The sequence below is a fragment of the Helianthus annuus genome, chromosome 10 (assembly GCF_002127325.2).
Source record: "Helianthus annuus cultivar XRQ/B chromosome 10, HanXRQr2.0-SUNRISE, whole genome shotgun sequence".
NCBI lineage: Eukaryota > Viridiplantae > Streptophyta > Magnoliopsida > Asterales > Asteraceae > Helianthus > Helianthus annuus.
The window spans coordinates 171,311,110-171,319,487 of NC_035442.2; positions in this window are offsets into that span (position 1 = coordinate 171,311,110).

Sequence of the window (8,378 nt, forward strand, 5' to 3'; positions counted from 1 at the left end):
CTACAAACATCCTCATTCCCCGGCGGTTAATCTAGAAAACAACTCATCTGCTTGAAGATTAACAAAGTTGTGTTATCTTTCAAGTATCACAAAGTTGTGATATCTTTTAAGTATCGACAATACTAATGCATCTCCTAACGCTAATCCTACTAACCGACTTGTACGAAGACTCGGGACTCAAACCCTAAGACAGCAATTTGGTCACGATCTGAAGAATCCGAACTTCCTATGATCACGAACTAACGAATCTGGATCTTATGCATCCCCGGACAATCTGAAGTCGGAACCACCCGAATATTGTTGCATGTCTGAATTTCAAAAATGTCGGAATTTCAATATATTCTAATGAAATTTTTATTCCCCCTCATTTTTGCAAATTTGTTCATCACTTATCTCTGAAAACTCTAATATGACATTTTGTTCCACAAAAGTTTCTTTTTCAAACTGCGGATTTTTCTTGTTGGCCCATTAATAGTCACTATACCAAATGATAAACATTCTGCATAGGTTTCAATGACTACCCCACTATCTTCAATACTCTGTGATTTCATAATCATATCTATCAACCTCCGAAGCCTCCGATGGTGTCCCCGAACAACCCGTATTTGACGTTAACATCACGAAAAAATTTTCAATCATCAATTTTTTTCTGGACAACCGTCTCGTCATCACGATCAAAAAATGCCTTTTTAAGGCATTTTGGGTGCACTCGCGCGGATGAGAAGGTTCATTTGTGCGGATGTATCCTTCGTGCGGATGAACTGATTTTAGAACGAATAAGGCTGGTTCGCGTGGATGAGGTCTGCTTCGCGCGGATGAATGTCTTCCGTGCGGATGAAGGTTGGTTCGTGCGGATGAAGGACTGGTCGTGAGGATGAACACGATTTGTCATACGGATAAGGTTTACTTCCGTGCGGACGTAGTTCTTTCATACGGATGTGACACTCCTGCGCACGAAACTCTCTCTTCCATTCGAAACCTTCTTTTCAAATCAATTCAATTTAAAATCTTTATTTCTTCGACTTTTAAGATGATTCTTTCACAGACTAGGTCGAAATTCATTTCTAAACAATGTTATGGTTTCAATATTACTTATTGTCTGTGGATTGTCTTTTATTTTGATGTTTTACGTCTAAAAACCCATAAATCATGAGCGTATGTGATTCAATCAACTGTTAGATCGATTGAATAGGTATCGTAGCTCTGATACCAATTGAAAGTTCCGGATCGGACGGGTTTAGACGGAAGTTTGGTTAGGATAGAACTAATTCGGTAGAAATCTTGTTAAATTAGTCATAATTAGAATGATTCCATTCACACCGAAAGAGTTTACATCGTTTACAAGCTGGAGAAAAATTGTGGCACCTGGGGGAAAACCTACAACAATCTTGATTTATCACTTCATTCCTCTGTGCTTACTTATCAAATTTCGGGACAAAATTTCTTTCAAGTTGGGGATGATGTGACAATTCGAACCTTCAAGTTTGTGTCGTTTAATTCCGTAATCCTAACTTCTCATTTTTTCCTATTCAACGTTCCTAGTTTAGATGAAACTTGATTTATGTGCTATTATAATTTGTTAAACTTAAACGTACGTTATAACACCGTTAAACATTACGCTACCCGAATCTCTTAAACCCGGCTCACCGTTGAGTGTTGATACTTCGGCCCAGTTGATTAGAAGCCCAAACCGCCACCTAGTACCTAATCCATTATGATGGCAGCCTTACCCATTTATTATGGCAACCCAATTACATGGGCTTAAGCCCAATTCGATCAAGAAAAGGATTTGGCAGCCCCAAACCTTTATCATATTAGGCGCGTGTATTGTTTTATCTCATAACATAAACTCAAACAAAAACCCTATTCTCCTTCATAATTACGTACGGCATAGCAGACCCCCCCCCCCTCGTGAGATATCCTACTGTTATCAAGGATCTTGGTTAGTAAATTCCTCCTATGTTAATTGTTATTGGATTGTTCTTTATGTGTATGTTTAGCAAAAGTGTGTAATATCTTTATGTTGATTCAAATCTCTAAATCTCTTTGTCTTGCATGCCTAGTGGTACGAATCATGACTATGATTACTGATTAGGTTGTGTTGATGATTAATACGTTATTGGATTGCATGGTTATATGATAAGATATTAGGAGGGTGCTTGTTACAGGATAAACGGATCGATCATAACATGTTAATGTTAGATTAATTAATAATACATGGATAAAGGATGATTAATATATTGGGTTTTATGAATATGAAATCTATAATTTAGTGTTATAATATGCTGATTGATGCGTGATAGGGCATTAGGATATTATGTTACAATTGTGCTTGATCAAAAGAATTAGAATGAATCAGTGGCGGACCCAGGAAATTTTTTCAAGGGGTGCGGAAATTTTTAGGTCTCGATTGGCATCATAAAATATTAGAAAAAATCGATACGATTCGGGTCGGGTCAGATGATAAAAGGATAATACATGATAAAGAAACAATATATATATATATATATATATATATGGGAAGGTTAACGTTCAATAGTACGTTACTTAACGTGCGAAGCATACACGAGTAAATTACGCATATTCATTGTAAAATTGCGCACGTAATAATTTACAAACTTAATTATGCATGGTCACAAAAATCACGCATGGCAAACACAAAATCACACATGGTCAGAAACCCTAATTACGCATGTTGTGGCATAATCACGCATGTTATAACACTGCTCGCATACGCTTCGCACGTTAAAAACTTTTGTATTTTAAATTTTTGTCTATTGCGCATATAAAATATTCTTATTTATATATCTGTATAAAAAATAATAGGATGATGAATAAGAAATAAAATAACTAAAAACAAAAGTTAGTTTAAATTAAAAAGAAAATTTAAATGTTATGGATAATAGAATGATATGTCAATATTAGTGTATAAATTTTCTTTTACCAATTCAAATGTTATGGACAATAGAATAGAATGATATGTCCATATTTGTGAAAATAATAACTAAAGAAGCTGAGATAAAATATATAAAGAAAAATAGATTCAAAGTCACCAAACCCAATGTGGGTCACTGTCAAGTACAAGTTAAATTGGAAAAAAGATTAAACTAATGCCTCATGCTCTTCTTCTTCACATAAATTTTAACAAAAGATTTTAATTTACAGAGATTGAGCTTCCGTCTCCGGAGAAGAATTTTCTGGCCAAGTCATCTTCTTTTGTTTTCTTTGTTTCTTTAACTGTGTGTTGTGTGTTACTGCCTGCCAAAAAGTATTACATTAGACACCGGATTGCTTGGACATTAAGGTATTGCAAAACCCTACTCGTGTACTCACTATTATGACATTATACCTTAGGTCGCGAGTAACGGACTTAACATTTATTTAACGTTAGAAGTACATTATCAAACCGAGCACTCTAAGGTGAGTTCATCTCTCTTGAGCACGCGTCCCGGTGGTTGGGACAGTCAGTGGGTATCCCGGGGAGGGATAAGTCTTTAGGGTAAAAACGGTAATGTTGGATAATATACTCATCCTATCACCTTTAAAGTCCCTCCGTGTTGTTTGGTTACCGGGGAGGTAACATGGTATTAGTTAGTAGCGCTACTTAGGTTTGGCAACCTCACCCCGTACCTGGGAGGACGGGTGTTGAACTAATGACCTAGTCATGACCAATGCTTTGATAGGAGCATTGGAGAAAGGGCAATGTAAATCAGAAGCCATCTTGTATTCGGGGTATTATCAACATTACTTTCGGAATTAAATACAATGGATTAACTAAACACTTGGTAACCAACGTTTTCGTAAAACTATGAACTCACCAGCGTTGTCTGATACACTTGTTGCATGCTCGCAGGTCGTTAGATATCTTGGATTTGGGAACTCACTGTCTGGAGTAGCTGGAGTGGTCATGGGTCGACTGGAGGGATTCATATGATTGCACTATTGATATTATACATTGGTTTTGAATCAGTTTTACTTTGGTTTACTATTTGCTTCCGCTGAACATGTTGATCTTCATTTAAACTTGTTGATGATATTTTTATTAATAATTGGAGATTTTAATTATAAACTTGATTGGGTTTAATGTAATTAGTGCCTCATTGTTGGTACGTCACACGCCTAGTAGGGACATTCCATAGGTGGTATTTTGGGGGTGTGCCAGTTTGGTATCAGAGCCACTGGTTATACTGAACTTGGTTTTAAAACGTTTTCATAAAACTAGACTATAACCGAACAGTTCCGAAATTGACCATGACACTCGTCTCTAGATTGCAAGGTTCGTTTCTTGTTTACTATTGCATAGCATATCTAGTGTTTGCTTATGAATAACATCACACGTGAATACTCACTTGGCACTGCAGTATGAGATTCTATGTTACCAACCCATGTTACGTGTTTTAAGAGTGCAACTCTTCTTGAACTTTCATGATCTATGTTGTGGTGTTATCTGTCTTATTGCTCGAATTCGGGGAACCTTTTAACACGAATTGAGAGGAGATGAGATAAACATGCAAATCGGATTATTATTATGGGTGCACACATAATAATAATGTGGGGTGCATGTAAGTCCCAGTGAAATTCGACAAGTGCAAAAAGGGGTTCCGCTCGGTTAATAGGCGTTATGTTAGAACTCAGTAGTCTATGGAGGTCATAGTAATACTTGACTCCTACCTTATTACGACTCGTAACCTTTTCCCTCTTCTCCTATAGAATCATGAGCGGACGAGGCCATGGACGCGGCCACATTGCTATGACGTAGGCCGAATTAACCAACTTGATCAACACTCGTGTAGCTGAAGCCCTAGCGGCTTACCAGGCTGGTACGATATGTGCCAATTACTTTCTATCCTTGTGTCGTATACTCGAATTTTACCTGTGCATTGTACGTTCTTTCGTTTTAGGTCAACCTACAAATCAAAACAATCCAACTGCTCCACCTGCTTGTACGTACAAGATGTTCATGGATTGTAAGCCACAGACCTTCAGTGGGACTGAAGGGGCTGTAGGACTCCTGCGATGGTTTGAGAAGGCAGAATCGGTATTTGCAATGTGTAACTGTCCTGCTGGGGACAGAGTGAAGTATGATACGGGCACACTCGAGGATGGTGCCCTGCATGGTGGAATGCCCAGGTTCAGATGTTGGGTATCGAAATGGCGAATGCCACTACTTGGGATGATTTCAAGGAGTTGATGCGAGAGGAGTATTGTCCTCGTGATGAGATTCAGAAACTGGAGAACGAGTACTACAATCTGAAAATGGAGGGATCTGAGATTGAAGCATTCACTAGGAGGTCTAATGATTTAGCAACTTTGTGCCCTAACCTGTCTCGACCCCCACATCGGCGAATTGAGTTGTATCTCAAGGGCTTAGCACCAGCTGTTAAGGGGTACGTTACTGCTGCAAACCTAGACAATATGCCCCATATCGTCCGTTTGGCACATAAGATTACTGACCAAGAGGTAGAACGTGGCAACTTGCCGCCACGTGTTTCTGCTACTACCTCGACTCTACAGCTACCACACCTGCCAGTGATAACAAGCGCAAATGGAACGATACTGACAAAGCAACCATTGCCAGCCAATCTCAGAAAAGGGCAGATAACAGCATCCACCGTAGTTTCAGCCAGTCGTCTTCTGTAAACCAGGATCAGAGCAACAATTCAAATCAGGGTTCTTACGCGGGAAAGCTACCAAAGTGTGATAAGTGTATGTTCCACCATCGCGGGCCATGCACCCGGGTATGTCAAAGGTGCAACAAGGTGGGTCATATGGCTAAAGATTGTAGGGTCTGGCTCCCAAAGCAGCCGCAGCAGCAACCACAGCAACAGGAGAGGCAACAGCCTCAACAGAATCGGTGAAATCAAAAGGGGTGCTTTCAGTGTGGTGAAGAGGGTCATTTTAAGCGGGATTACCCTCAGCTTAACCAAAATGCTGGCAACAACAACAACGCAGGGAATAACAACAACGGGAACAACGGTGGGAACGGGGCACGTGGAAGAGTATTTACTATTGGCGCTGGGGAAGCTCGCAATGATGGCAATGCTGAGACCGGTACGTCTTCTTTGAATGATCTTTTTGCTTCTGTTTTATTCGACTTTGGTGCTGATTTGAGTTATGTGTCTCTGGGGTTCAGTCGCCAGTTAGGACTGACTCCCACCCCTCTTGTAAAATAAGCATGTAGTAGAATTAGCTGATAGTACATTGATAGAAGCTCCCCATGTTCCTTTTTGATTGTAAACTTGATCTCATGGGTCAAGTGTTCGATATTGACCTACTTCCCGATACTCTTGTAAGTTTTGACGTGGTCGTTGACATGGATTTGGTTATCTATGCATCAAGCGGAAATTCTCTGTAAAGAGAAAATCGCGCGTATACGTCTCCTTAGTGGGGAATCCTTATCAGTTCAAGATCCTCGTAGTAGTGCCATGATTGGCATCATCTCAGCCATGAAAGCACAAAAGTGTCTACGGAAGGGCTACCCTGCTATACTAGCTCTCGTCACTGATTCGCAACTTGAAGAAGCGAAGATCGAGTATATTCCAGTTGTTCGTGAATTTTCTGACGTGTTTTCTGAAGAGTTACCTGGTTTACCTCCACATCGTCAGGTGGAATTTCAGATTGACTCTATGCAATTTCAGACTCCTTCTGGGATACAGCAATCCCTTGGGTTCGCTGGATACTATCACAGATTCATCATGGGATTTTCGAAGATTACGCAACTTCAACCTCCTTAGCACAGCGGGGAGCTGTGAATTCTTGGGAAATAAAACAGGGGAACGTCTTTTCAGCTTTTGAAACCCGACCCTGCAACGCACTAAGCATCATTCCTATCCGAGGGAACCGATGATCTGGCGGTATACCATAATGGTTCGAATCAAAATCCGAGTTACACATCGATGCAACACGAGAAGGAGATGGCCCACGTGGTGGACTTACAGGAAGAACTGCACGAGTCATGACCTGCGGTGGAAGCCGTAGTCTTTAGATTTAAATTGGAGGCATTACTTGGACGGTATCGAGTGCACCACTTAGACCGATCACAAGTGCCTCCCGTGTACCCTTGTTTCAAGAGAGCTAAACATGTGATGGCATCACTGGATGGGACCTTTGAATGAATACAACCGTGAAACCTGGGCGTGCACGAGCTTTGCAGCTTGTTATCCACTCTAACATACCTGATCAGACTCGCCTTGTTCAAACTGAAGAACTGAAGGAAGAGAGTTCTCAAGATTAACCCATGTGGGGCATAGGGAAGCAACCTTTGGCATATCGGATGATATTTGCTACTTCATGGAACGAATAAGGACCTCACGATACAGCAACCTTAGGGAACTGGTGCAGGCTAAGCACACGGGCCTCGATATCCTATTCATCTGAGTTTTGATAGGATGTATTGAAACCTGGAGACCATATGCGGGTGACCGGGCCTGAAGGCCTACATAACCACGCATGGGAACGAAGTTTGACATGTGGGAAAGTCAAGGTGGGATATTAGCAACCAGAAACACATGTACAGAAATGAGAACAGGCTGCCATGGATTTTGTTACTAGTCTACTTACAACTCGAAACAGAAGCATTATCACCTAGGTGATCATTGATGGACTCAAGTTACCAGCACACTTTCTTGCAATCAAGAAAACTGACGAGTCTTCACAGTTGTGAATGTTCCTCTGGGAGAGGCGGCTTTTAGGTACGAGGTGCCAACTCCTATTACCTCTGATTTTGATTTACGCTTGATTTATGACGGACAACGCACAACACTCGTGGCTCACGTCTAGACATGAGCATTGGACAAACGGTCAAAGTAAACGAACCACCCTGACAGTCGAACACATGCGGCGAGCATGTGTGTGACTGACCTTAGTAGATTGGAAGGACACTTACTTTGGTTGAGTTCTACTGCAGCAGATACCATTCTGGTATTCAGGCAGCTCTGTTGAGGCATCACATGAACGATAATGCCAATCTCCTTGTTGGATTAAGGTAAGTAGCAACCTAATCACAAGTCCAGGACTTGTATTCGGAACCCTTGGGAAGATTACTTGGATCGGAAATCGTTTGGCGGCAACGAGTGACCGTCAGGAGAGCTGTTAAGATTAGGAAACGCAGGAAGATCGCTATAGGCGATCGTATCGTGTTGAAAGTCTTACCCTGGGAGGGTGTGGAATGCTTGGGAAGCATGGCGAACTTAACTTACGTACACGATGTCATTTATGTCTCGAACCTAAAGAAGCGTCTGTTCGACACAACACTTGTGATACCTTTGTTGAGAAACCCACTGTTAACACAGTCGAATTTCAACCGTGAGAGTTCGTTGGAACTCAAGACGTGGACCGGAGTTCACGTGGGAGCGTGAGGATCAGATGAAGCATAAGTA